Source organism: Lissotriton vulgaris, chromosome 5 (genome assembly GCF_964263255.1).
Source record: "Lissotriton vulgaris chromosome 5, aLisVul1.2, whole genome shotgun sequence".
NCBI classification, from domain to species: Eukaryota; Metazoa; Chordata; class Amphibia; order Caudata; family Salamandridae; genus Lissotriton; species Lissotriton vulgaris.
In genome coordinates, this window is record NC_141693.1 from 1,992,033,260 (window position 1) to 1,992,047,089 (window position 13,830).

Consider the following 13,830-nt stretch of genomic DNA (forward strand, 5'->3'; position numbering starts at 1 on the left):
GCAGGTCTCTGCGTGCTGTCTCCATAAACTAAGAAACCTTCGCAAATTTCTGTCCCTCCTGCCTGAAGACTGTCGCAAGTCGGTGGTCCATGCTACAGTCACTTCCAGACTGGACTACGCAAACGGCCTCTACCTCGGCCTACCCAAATATCTGGTGCAACGACTGCAGATCGTGCAGAACGCGGCTGCGAGACTGCTAAAAAACATCCCTTTTAAACAGCATGTCTCTCCGTACTTGCGCGATCTGCATTGGCTCCCTGTAGCCTGCAGAATCAAGTTTAAAGCTCTAACTCTGGCGTTTAGAGCCCAAAAGGGGACCTGCCCCTCCTATTTAAAGCTTAGACTCCCCAGATACTATCAGGAGAGATGCTTGCGCTCTAATTCACGAAACCTGCTCTCCATCCCCCGCGCCAAGAGAGCCAGACTCGGAGGCAGATCTTTCTCTGCCTGCACGGCGACACTCTGGAACGCCCTACCGGTCAACATCCAACTGGCTCCAACGGAAGCCAGTTTTAAGAGGCAGCTAAAGACCTGGCTCTTTTCCCAGAATAACTAAACACTCTCTCCCCTTTCTCCGCCCATTCTTACCTGGAAAAATGATCACTCAGCGCCGGGACACCTCCTTGTGAGGTAGCTGTTCGCGCTTTATAAATATCGGTTAAAAAAAAAAAAAAAAAAAAAAGAGCCTGAGGGATAACATCCACGTCTACAGAAAAGGAAGGCGTGCGAGCCTCTGCCCGCCCCCGATTGTGCGTTTCCGTGATTACAGGATGCATGAACTGCCACACGTCACTGGCCGTTTAAAGCACAGGAAAACCGTTGAAATCACATGAAACATCGCCCACCACACAGGACGAAACGTGTGCCATTAGGGGCAGGCCGCAGCTCCACCCAGCAGTTAGCAAGGGAGGGCTGGAGCTCAAAGAAAGCGAAAGTAGGGTGGAACTCGCTGGAAAAAATAGCAACTGGAATTCTTCGGCTATGTAAACTCCACTGAAGGCGGTGTTCGTACCAGGGAAAATGCATGGAGGGGGTGGGGGGGGGGGGCGCACCTCAGGCATCAGAGAGCGGCGAAATAATTTATGGGACCTTTTTACTTTTTTCAAGAACCCGAGGGGTTTTAACATATGGCTGGGGATTTGCAAAGACCGTAACACGGCGGGCAGGGGAGGGGGCGGAGCGGGGAGAGGGGAGAGGTGCGACACGGCAGGCAGGGGAGGAGAGTAGGAGGAGGAGGGGGGAGGAGAGTAGGGGAGGCACGGCCTAGCGGCCGTGCAATCAAGAAGTGAGGGGGCGGAGCTGGGGGAGGCAGTGAGAGAGAGAGTAGGCAAGGCAGGCGGCTGGGGGCATGTGCACGCGCTTTTAAGCTCAATGCGCCTGCGCATTGAGCTTACATTTCTCGTGCACTGCAAGGAATCGCCACGATTCCTTGCAAGTTGGTTAAAGAGTGGATAAGCCCCCATAGTCTTGCAAGCTCGATGCGCATGCGCATTGACAGGTGAGACCTAAAAACAGTGCTCTCCGCCGGGTCAATGCCCCTGAGCACGGATAAAGCTGCAGAGAAGAGGTCTGCGCGCGTTGTCGCTGGGCTGCTTTGAGTGACAGGTAAAGCGCGGTGGCAGTGAAAACTACTGGCAATGCACAGGAAATTCCACGCGGATGTAGGAAAAGCGGGGAACTCTGCAAAGCACGGAATGAGGAACTCGCGAATCTTTGTCGGCAAAAAAAAAGAAATAACTTTTGTAGGTAAAAAAAAAAGAAATAACTTGGCCCAGCCCCACCGACCGCAGAAAGAGGACAATAAACACAGCAGAGACATCCGCGGATCCGAGCTGGGCTGAGAGCACCTGCGGTCGGCGGGAATTCACCTGCGTGGGCGGGGCGAGCCAAAGAAACAGGTGAAGAAGGAACGAAGAGGTTGGAAACTTGCCACATACCTGAGCGCTGCCCGCAGCTGCAGGAGGAACCTGTGCCCAGGGCGAGGAGGCAAAGACGCGGAAAAGACCCGGAGATCGGAGGGGAACCCCGGCCCCAAAGTTTATCCAAGTATGTCATGAATAGGGTCAGCCGGGGGATCGGGATCAGGTATGTATGTCATGCACTCACCTGTTCCCCATCCCTGGGCTGACCCATGCATCTCCCCTGTATGAACCCACTCATGTTTAATCCAAAGTGTGCATTTCCCGGTCCGGTGGCTCAGTGGACTAATGCAGCCACTGCAGGGACCTGTGTCCGACCTCACGGTCATAGGTTCAAATCCCTGCGGGTCCACTCTGCCTTTCATCCTTTCTGAGGTCGATAGAATGAGTGCCATTGAGTTGAGTAACAATAAACATCTGTTGTTCAGCGCCAAAATGCTTCTTGGGGGGTCAACGTGCGCTTTACAAATACATGTTCGGTACACCTGCGATGCCCCGTATATATGTAACTTATGGGGCTGGGTTATCCTTTGCCACCTCCCTTGTGAACCCACGTATAAGTGGTTCAGTCTATGGCTGGGGTCTTCAAACTGGGGCGGGCCCCCTAGAGGGGCTCAAGTGATCCCAGGTGGGGCGCAATGCTCTCTAATCAGACTAACGAGAAGCATTACACTGATAACTGTGTTTGTTTAAGATCTAAAAATGAGCAGAACCGAGCGGTTCTGTAATGGGCCAGTGCTAACATCTTTTGCTATTTATATCCTGACTGGAGATGGTGTCATAAGGGAAGGACCACAAATATTCTTCAAAACGACCCCCCCCCCCCCCCCCCCACTTCTAATAGTCCCACTGTGGATACTTTTATGTGTTAGTAAGGCCTGCCTGACCAGAATAGTATTTTGGCAATCCTGTATATCAATGCATTTTTAAAACAGTAACACAACGTAAATGCAATGTTTAAATATGTATAGACCCATTTAAACAGTGCCAATTTAATAAAATCATTGTGAAAAATTCAGAGGGGGGCCGTTATTTGTTCCCCTCTAGGGGGGTCACGGCATTAAAAAGTTTGAAGACCACTGGTCTATAGTTGCATGGCACTGCCCACCTACCTGATGCCAAGGTCTACTAAGCCTCGGGCTTGAGAGAGTGAGACTCCCAGGGACACTCCAAGACCACCCTGGCAGAGGCGGGGCTCCAGAGGAAAGAGGTGCCAGGGACACCCCAAGACCAGCCTGGCAGAAGCGGGGCTCCAAAGGAAAGAGGTGCCAGGGACACCCCAAGACCAGCCTGCAGAGGCTGGGCTCCAGAGGAAAGAGGTGCCAGGGACACCCCAAGACCAGCCTGGCAGAGGCGTATCTCCAAAGGAAAGAGGTGCCAGGGACACTCCAAGACCAGCCTGGCAGAGGTGTATCTCCAAAGGAAAGAGGTGCCAGGGACACCCCAAGACCAGCCTGGCAGAAGCGGGGCTCCAAAGGAAAGAGGTGCCAGGGACACCCCAAGACCAGCCTGGCAGAGGTGTATCTCCAAAGGAAAGAGGTGCCAGGGACACCCCAAGACCAGCCTGGTAGAAGCGGGGCTCCAAAGGAAAGAGGTGCCAGGGACACCCCAAGACCAGGCTGGCAGAGGCGGGGCTCCAGAGGAAAGAGGTGCCAGGGACACCCCAAGACCAGGCTGGCAGAGGCGGGGCTCCAGAGGAAAGAGGTGCCAGGGACACCCCAAGACCAGGCTGGCAGAGGCTGGGCTCCAGAGGAAAGAGGTGCCAGGGACACCCCAAGATCAGCCTGGCAGAGGCGTAGCTCCAAAGGAAAGAGGTGCCAGGGACACCCCAAGACCACCCTGGCAGAGGCTGGGCTCCAGAGGAAGGAGGTGCTAGGGACACCCCAAGACCAGCCTGGCAGAGGCTGGGCTCCAGAGGAAAGAGGTGCTAGGGACACCCCAAGACCAGCCTGGCAGAGGCGTAGCTCCAAAGGAAAGAGGTGCCAGGGACACCCCAAGACCACCCTGGCAGAGGCTGGGCTCCAAAGGAAAGAGGTGCTAGGGACACCCCAAGACCAGCCTGGCAGAGGCTGGGCTCCAGAGGAAAGAGGTGCTAGGGACACCCCAAGACCAGCCTGGCAGAGGCGTAGCTCCAAAGGAAAGAGGTGCCAGGGACACCCCAAGACCACCCTGGCAGTGGCTGGGCTCCAAAGGAAAGAGGTGTCAGGGACACCCCAAGACCAGCCTGGCAGAAGCGTAGCTCCAAAGGAAAGAGGTGTCGGTACACCCCAAGACCAGCCTGGCAGAAGCGGGGCTCCAAAGGAAAGAGGTGCCAGGGACACCCCAAGACCACCCTTGCAGTGTAAGAGACACAAAGAGAAGAAGGAGCGTGCGACAACCCAAAGAGGACGGGCAGAGTGAGGACCCCAAAGGGGGCAGAGACGCTAGGGGTACCCCAAAACCAGCTTGACCAAGACAAGCCCTTGAAGGAAAGAAGATGTCAGGAGCACCTGAAATCGTTTCTGGTAGTGAAAGTGCCCCAAACCTGAGAAAGCTCCTGAAACGCCCCTACATTTTAGGGTACACAGGTCCCTGCCGCAGAGACACCCCGATTTCACGGTGCACGCACAGCAGAATGTATCACAGTGCTTCCGCGTGCCCACGATGGCTTTCCCGCCCGCAATGACGCGCAATCTGCTGTCTTCTAAAATAGCTCCAATTATGCTAATGTGGGCGGACGCCTTCCCTTGGCACACTCTAGAAATAGCTTGATAAATGTAATTACTTACACTTTACACCTGCCCTGACCCCACCCAAATATGTCCCTGGGCATATGTCTATTTCCAGGCGCATTCAAGGATGGGTGGCACTGGGCAAAGCACCAGGGAGCCCTGGCAAACAGTCCAGGCAGCATGGCAAGGCAAGCGAGAGGAGGACGCAAAGCGCCCAGTGAACATCGAGTCACTTCTAGGCTGCACTGAGAAGCGGCGTCAGCAGCAGGGGTGCACCGGGGGCCTATCCAAACCGAGGCAAAGAGGTCCCTTGTGGACTTTTGAGTCCAGCCCGGGGGGAGCCTCGCCTCAGAGATGGGTGGGGACCCAGTGCCAGCCCCCCCCCCCCCTCACATCTTTTTCAGTACCCTCCCTAGGGGAGTCCCTGACCGTCGCACCGGGGGCAGGCAGGGTCTCTCAATTCGGATTTATTGTCTGTGCCAAACAGTAGCTCTCTCCTCCGACCTGTCCTCTGGAGAGTCTGACAGTGCCGGCTTTCGGACGGTGCGCCCTGTGCCCTGGCACCGGTCTCCGCGCCCAGGGATCACATTCTGAAGCATCTTTTAAAGTTAAAGCGCCCACTGCAGGAATTTCTTGTTTGCGCAGCAATTTTCAGGCAATAATGAAAACGTCAAGGTAGCTCTGGTGATTAATGTACCTGCTGCAGAGATCTGAGGATTGTCTAGTGGCGGTTATGACTCCTCATGAGTAGCTAGAAGGTTAACGTGCCTGCTGCAAGGCACGTGTGACATGCATATCACACAATTGTGTTTTATGTGGATGGCTCAGTGAGTTATTGCTTTTATTACTACAGTTCATAAGTTACAATCCTTCTAATATAGGACAGGGAGCCATGAACCGGCACCGGAGCTGCGTGCAAACTGCAAGGTATAGGTTAGAATGTTGTTTCTTTGGGTAGAAATACATTCTTATTAGTAAAGCCAACCCCAACCTCTGCGTCACATTTTAAATCCTGAGTTTGTGCTTCTCCAGGCGAAGTCCTCTTAAAATATACTGCCGAGAGGTATGTGTGACGCAACTCCTACACCTTGTAGTCCTCTGTCTTATGTAACATTTCCGGTACCTTGATTTACATGTTTATGATTCATTGTCTCTATATATAATGCATGGGATATAAAGTGCTCTGACATCCTACAGAGGTATGAGTAGCGCTATAAAAGAAATGAAAAACATGTGAGGGAGGAGTTATGGAGAGATGAGGGGGGCCCCTGGAGGGTGGTAGTGAGGGACTGCTTGGAGAAGGAAGTTATTGGGGGGCACCTACATCTGGTGCCACCAGTGCTAACGCCAGCCATGGTTTGACGTAATCACTCGGCACATCAGTCTTGTCTGTCCCCCAGATTCGAAGTAGAATCTGTTCCCCCCCCCCCCCCCACCACCCCACCACTACCCACAGTGGGCACGGTCTCCACAAAGTAGAGCACAAGATGTAAGAGCCGGCCCCTGATAGGGCCACTGTAGTGCAGATGAGCAGCAAGGAGGAACTGTAGAGCTGATTCAGTCATGATGAGGTCAGGTACAGGCCGGGTGGCTTCCGTCCAGATCACTGTACTTTCCAGTAGAGTCCCGTCTTGGATAATAGTTACTCTCCAGGACCGATGCTGCAGGGGCCTTCCTCTGCTCAGTGAGGTGACAGGCAGAAGACGGATGTACCAGCCAGTAAAGGTTCAGTGTCTCTGTGTTTACGTCACTGGAGCCCGCCCACTGACATGCAGTTAGCCAATAAAGAGTCAGTCTCTGTGCTGACCTCTCCACAGCCAGGTGCAGGCATCCACCTTTTAACCCCTTCGCGGCCGCGGCTTTTCTGCCGCAGTGCTAAGGGGGCGGGGGGGCCGCGCGGCGCGCCCATGCTGGTGACGGAACCGCTCCGTCACCAGCCGCAGTTACGCTGTGCTCATGACGGAGCGGTTCCATCACGGCCCCGCCAGCTCAATAGAACGCTCAGCACAGGCGCGGAATCCGCGCCACGCAGGCGTGCCGAGCGGGCCGTGACGGACCGGCTCCGTCATCAGCACAGCGCGACCGCGGCTGATGACGGAGTGGTTCCGTCACCAGCAGGGGAGGGGTTAAAGGAACCTTTCTCTTTGTTCACGTCACTGGAGCTACCCAGAAACTGACAGAGGCGCTAAAAGAGGCACATGCTTGCTTTTTAATCCACAGCCAAGCCAATAAACAACGGACTAAGATTGGACCCCTCCCTTTAGCTTGCTTTACGAGTACTTGGTCCAACCCCTTGTCCAGCAAAGATGCATGCCCAGGGCTGGCTTTAGGGCAGTGCCACTGACCAGTGGAGGGAGGTGCTGACCTCAGGGAGTGCATTGTGTTTAGCAATAACTTATAAGTGGAGAGATAAGGGGCACTATTGACCGGTGGTAGTGAGAGAATCCAAGGAGGAGGTCACAGGGGCCCCAAAAATGATTGTCGCACCGGGCGCCACCAGCGCTAAAGACGGCCCTGTACGTGCTCTTCGTGTGATGCTGGTCACGAAAACTCCCAGCATGTTCTCTTTTTCTGCTCCGCTTATAAAATATCACGAGTCAAATGGATTCATCCACTTTGTTTAATAATAGGGACTAGGCACCACCAGGAGGCGTTACGAATTTGCCAAACTGACACCAACCCTGAGTCTAGCTTCTTGAAAGCAGTCTTGTTCATAAGAAGCGAGTGTTCAAACAACTAAAACTTGAGCCTAGAACCCGCCGGAGTATACTGTTTTTCAATCAATCAATCATGGCATTTGTAAAGTGCACTACCTACCCGTGAGGGTCTCAAGGTGCTAGGGGAGGGGGAGAAGGCTGCTACTGTTCGAAGAGCCAGGTCTAGAGGAGTCTTCTGAAGTTCAGCAGGTCTTGGGTCTGCCGTAGGTGGATGGGGAGGGTGTTCCATGTCGTGGCGGCCAGGTGGGAGAATGATCTGCCGCCGGCGGTTCGCTCAAGCAGGTTGTTATATACTTCTCATTGCACCAAACAACTACATTGTTTTTATGAGTGGATTGCTCTTAGTACTGGCCAGGCTGTCTCACAACAGTGACAAACTGTGACTGCATGCCGTTTTTAACGGTTTTATACATTTACTTAATATTTTAAACTGTATTTTTTTATGACATTTTGTATATTTGTACTGTTTTTTTGTTAAGTAATTCATGTAAATTCAAAATGACAAATAAACAACTGACAAGAACTTCCCCAACCAATCCCTTGTAAATAATGTCCCCAGTCCTATCCAGATCACCTCACCTTCTCAGCATCACCTGAATGTTTCCACACACCTCCTTGACAGCGCTCACCATAACAATGGGACAAATGGCGCCCATTAAAAGTGCTGCCTCTCATCCTAGCATCGTCTTCTCCATCGTCCCATACTTGCTAGTTCCATTTCCCTCCGTATGATTGGCCACTACGGACCTTTTGAGGATAGGCATCACTGCAAGATGGCTACTTAGTGAACAATTCAAAACCAGCCAATCGGAGGGTGGCAACATTACCCTAGATAGACAAGTATCGCTTTACTTTGCTTACATCAGTACCCTATGAAGGAGTAAAGTATGAAGCATGTATTACCTGCCCTCCCTCCCTACCTAGATCTCACTCCTGTAGAAATACTTTAAGAGTTGCCCAGTAGCTTTAGCATCACTGGGGCAAAGCGTGAATGAAAAAGTGCACAGAGATAAACTTAATGCATATCGTTTAATCATATTGGCAAGATTTTTGACAACATCATCGCCATGATGCAGGCCGGTTTCCATCAAAAGTCCTTGACATCACATGGAGACCTGACAATCGTGTAATTGGTTAGCTGTGCAGTGCGGAAATCAGTGGTACCTCCGTTAAGTGTGTTAATAGGTTTTCCAGTTGCCTTTCGCAATATTCACTATGGTCATATGTATGGTGAAATGTCATGGGCTGATAGATTTGGATTCCTTGGTTCTGTTACAAACATAGGTTGTGGTTCTTCTGAACATGAATTGAATCCCTTCATGATTGTCTAATAGAATGCCCCCCCCCCCAGAGTAGTTGAGTAGGGTGCGTTAAGCCGCTCCCCTACTTTCGAATCTTTGTGCTGCAGAATTACCAAACAAATAGAAAAGTATCTAATTCAGTCGCCCAAAGCTTGAACAAGACCGCCTCCTTATATTCACTATGGCAATGACAGAGTGTTGATGGGCCATACCAAGAAGGCCGGCTGAACTGTGTTATTGGCATAGAAGAATATTCTGGCGTGAACTTCATTGTAAGGGACGGAAAAAACATAACGCAAAAAGTCAACAAAACAAAGACAGGATTTGGTTGCCAAAATACTTCTTTTGGTTGGTCGGTAGAATTGGTGACCAAAAGAAATGAACGAACGTACGTTAAGGTGAATCTCCTCTGGGCAACACAGTTGCCAAGTTAATAAACTTTGAGCTAATGACAAAGGCGTTTATTTTATTTTTTTACCAGCAATCGAGGCACAAATAGTGTTTTGCAGGGGAAAGTTCCCTCATAAACCTGTTTGTTGCTGTAGGATTTTCCTACAAAAAATGTTTTCTGGGAAAATCCTCCCTTGAAGATTTACTTGAATGACATTAATAGACTTGGAAGTGCCTCAGAGTGGGAAAATGACGGAAATGTCAATGTACGCACTAGTTGGAAATGGTGGTCAATCGCTTCTCTAGATGTGAGAGATGTATCACGCCAAAGTGGTTTTGCCTGTTATTTATGGACTCTGGTATGGTGCTTGGCCTGAAAGAAGACCTCGATGACATTGAGTCTCAAGTAACCACAGCATCGAGACCACACTCCTTGTCACCACTGACGACATCCACTCCCTTGTCGACCAGGGCGAAACCACAGCACTTATCCTACTGGACCTCTCGCCACCTTCGATACCATCTCCCAACGCACCGTGATCACAAGAGTCCACACCGCCTCCATCCGCGACAAGGCCCTTCATTGGATCCATACCTTCCTTACTTGCTGAACACAGTGAGTCAGACTACCTCTATTCCTCCCAGAACCTACAGAGATCTGCTGCAGAGCGCACTAGGGCTCCTCCATGAGCCCCACCCTCTTCAACGTCTACATGGCCCCCCTTGTGGCCATAGTCAGAAACCACAAACTTAACATCGTCTCGTACCCCGACCACACCCAGCTGATCCTCTCCCTCACAAACGAACCCACAGCCGCCAGAATCAACTTTCCCAACGGGATGAAGACTGTCACCACCTGGATGAAAGATAGCTGTCTCAAGCGTAACTCGAACAGGACCAAAGTACTATCCTGGGACCCGCCCCCTCAGCCTAGAATGACTCCTGGTGGCCTGCCGCACTAATAACCCCTCCCACCACCCTGGACCACGCACGCAACTATGGCATCATACTGGACTCCTCGCTCTGAATGAAGCGCCAGATCAATGCCGTATCCTCGTCCTGTTTCCACAGGCTCGGCCTGGTTCAGAAAAGATTTAAATGGATCTTCACAGGAATCCAGAAAGACAGTCACCCACGCACTCAGCTTCTGCAGACTCGACTACGGCAACACAGTCCACTCCGGCGTCATCCAGAAACAGCTCAGGAAACTCCGGAACATCTAAAACATCACAGCCAGACTAGTCCTCGACATCCCTTGCCACAGCCACATCACGCAACACCTCCGACAACTCCACTGGCTCCCAGTCAACAAGAGAATCACCTTCAAACTCCTCACAAATGCATAAAAGGCATAAAAGGCCCTCCAAACCACGGGACCAGCATATCTGACCCACTGCCTCTCATTCCACGTACCCACCAGATAACTCCGATCCTCCCAACTCGCCCTCGCCTCTGTCCCACGGATCCAAAAGACCGGAGCTGAAGAAGGTCGTTCTCCTACCTCGCCGCCAAGACCTGGAACACTGTACCACTCCACCTCAGGCAATCAGCGTTGTTTACCTAATTCAGGAAGAACCTCAAGACCTGGCTCCTCAACTGAACCTCCGCACCCAGACGGATCAGCAGCCCCCACCCCCAGTGCTTATGGGTGAGTAGATGCGCTATACAAACTCCACATTGATTAAATGATTGAATTTAGGAATCAGCTTTGAAATTACGCAAGGCCGCCCAGTTGATGTGTTTTGGTGTCACCCCAGCAGGTGTGGATTCTAAAAAGACATAATAGGAGTTTGTTGTATAGAAAACTTCAGCTGGTTAGTGCTGAGTTTTGCACAGTGAGAATTCAAAATTCAGATTCAAGGATTTTCTTTCTAATGTTATCGACCTACAGATACTGCTCCTGCGCCTCTGGGTGAATTCTATATAATACTCAAAGACAACACTGCAAAAGTAAAATCTCATACAACACAAAAACATTTAAAAAACTGTATAGAGCAAAAATGTAGTAGTTAATTTTATTCACACCAATCTCTAACACGATAAGCACATAATTAATTATTCCATGGAAGTCTTCCTATTTCTCTAAGAACCTGTGGGTGAAGTGATTGCTCGTGTTATATTACCCTCCCATCCAAATTCATTATTTATTCAGTAAAACGATACAGGGAGTTAATTTGTATATATGATATTTCTGACTCAACCAGGCATAGAGTCAACATTTTGTGGCTCTCTTAGTTCCCTTCATCCGGACGATGCATAATTAAAGTACGCAGATTAAGTATGTTGATGCGTCAACAAGTATAAAGATTGTTAGTCGAATTTGCACTCCAGTTCCCAGTGTCCCTTACAGGTCCCTCTCAGAGCCCCCGAATGGCTTCTCATTTGGTCTCCACCAGCGCCTCAAGTTTTGTAATTCAGTGAGTGTGCCAATCAGTTCATTTACCGCGTAAGAGCGAGCAAAATCTCGTGCTGAAGCCTCAAATTGGTGGAAGCGACGAAACATGTAGAATCCCCTCTTAACCTGTCCAGTATACAATATGTTTGCTGAGTTACATAAATTGCGTCTATTCGTGACTTCTTTATCTTAAATAGACTTATGCCTCAGAGGGAAACTGAAGTTCACATTTCAACAAATGGGACCCATACAAAGTGCTCGGCCTTTGGCCTTCTGTCCTTTTACCGGGTCACCCGAACCCCAGTGTGACATTTTTCATCATAGGGCACCATTATCCAAAGCGAACCACCCATAAGGGTATAGGGAATTTACTTTGTATCTATGGTGGAGCTGCACTTTTCTGTGAGGAATGGTACTTGGGGTTTGCTAATAACTTTGCCCCTGTTAGATTAATCAGCCTGAAAGCTGACAGTTGTTTGACGCGTCCGGCTTAGTTTTTCCATTTCTGGTGTTCAAATTCACCAGTTCAAAAAATCAAGGATAAAAATATTGAAAAATGTTCAAACGTGATTGTAAAAAGGAGATGTTTTTTCTCCTTTTCGGTCGTTGCGGAATCTGCTGTTCTAAATTGGATCCGAGTGACGTCATTGGCTGGCCTTCAGGAAAAAACTTCAATAAGGCATCATAATGCAGAGGACCTAGGAATCTTTGTTGTTCCTGCATGCAGGAAAAGATTCAGAGGGTGTGAAGGGACAAGAAAGGGGAAGAAGAGTGTATTCCATAATCACAGGGAGGACGCGCGAGGATTACAGATGCACGGACACTGTCCTCAAAAGTGCAAAATAACACTGTGTTGTTGAAGTGGTGTTCACTGATCCATTTGTGGGCCTGCATATGCCTTTTTGTGCAGCAGTTTATCCATGGATACAAGTGCAAGCCTAGTGATGGGTAACATTGGAGAAAGGAGGGCGGACTATCCCCCCCCCCCCCCCCCCTCCCTGGGATTTGGGGGTAAATTATATCATCAGACAGAGCACACCAGAAGGGCCTTGGCTCCAGGGATGTACTTGGCGCCCAGGAAGGGCTCCCTGTCTCCTTTGCCATGGACAGCAGGCCGCCCTTTTAATGTCGGTGGCTTTGCTAGTCCTGACAGGTTCAGTTGGTGGCTGGTTTCTCTGCCTGTGGTTTAGGATGTCGGGCTGAGAGTCCGAAGGAAGTCGTGTGGCAGTACGGTGGCCCAGAGGTTCCTGATAGACCAGCTGCAGGTGGTTGAACAGTCCATTTTTTGGGATGACAGATGTGGTTAGGTTTATATTCCTTGCTGATCGTCTTCTTCATTTGTGCTGTCTGCACTTCCCTGTCCAAGATGGCGTTCAGTCATTTTCCGGTGAGGTCATTTCCTGTTCTACTGGTCTTATAAGGGAGCTTGAGGTTGTCTCTATTCAGTGCATAGTGGCGCCGTGACTATGAGGGGAGCCCCCCTTTCTTTGGGCAGTTTGTGGTCAACCTCTGCAGCCGGTGTTTCCTTAAAGACACAAGTTCTTGCCTATCAAAAGGATGAGTTTGTGACATTTTAATTCCACTAACGAAGTCTTTCTTCTTTGCAAAAGTTCACTTGGAGGTGGGGTATGCAGCAAATAAAAGGTGTACAGCTGTTTTTTTTACCACAGATACTTGTTTTTGATGGAAGTATTCCCCTCCAGAAAGTAGATTTTATATGTATTTCTTCCACATAGCGTCCTTCTAAAGCTAATGTTCTTGCTTCCATGTTTTTACTTTGCTATTTTCGTGAAGTTACAAACGTTTTGTCAGCTGACGGATTCCAGCTTCGTCAAGCTCAGCACCCCTCCTCAAACGCTGCAGATAAGCCCAGCTAGATAAGCACCGTGCGTGTCTATCTCTCCACGGGCAAATATTTGTATTTGCATAGTTATCCAAGCATTTGTATAGCGCTTAAACACCGTGGTATCTAAGCTCTAGCCCAGCCTGACGCTTGCGCAGCGACGCAAACACAGAATCCTTCTGAGCTTATTGATCTCTCGGGAGTATTTATTTTATGACACGCCTTCCTATAGTGTTACTGGCTGTCTTTCAGCGCCTACAGGCTGCTGTGTTGCTAAGTTGTGCTGCTTTCATTGTGCAGTTCTTTTCCACACCATAAGGTTGCCTCCAAGCAGGGAGTGGTGGCCCCCCTCCATGCGCTCCCCTCCCCGCCCCCTGTGCCCTAGCTCCCGTGTTGATATTCTTTATGCTGGGCATTTTCTGGCTCAAGGTGAGTTTGAAGGCCGTCGGTGGTGGGCGGCCCTGCAGCTTGAAGGGCGCTGGTGCCACGCAGACCTGGTCCAGGTGCCAGTGATGTCTGGCATCTGAGATCTGAGATGTTTGAAGCCGGGCTGC

General features: G+C 50.4%; 1 protein-coding gene across 4 annotated transcripts in view; it reads left to right on the top strand.

The window, feature by feature from the left end:
• The window catches only part of RALGDS (ral guanine nucleotide dissociation stimulator), a 436,172-nt gene that overhangs the window by 325,140 nt on the left and 97,202 nt on the right, over positions 1-13,830 (top strand). The window lies entirely within an intron of this gene.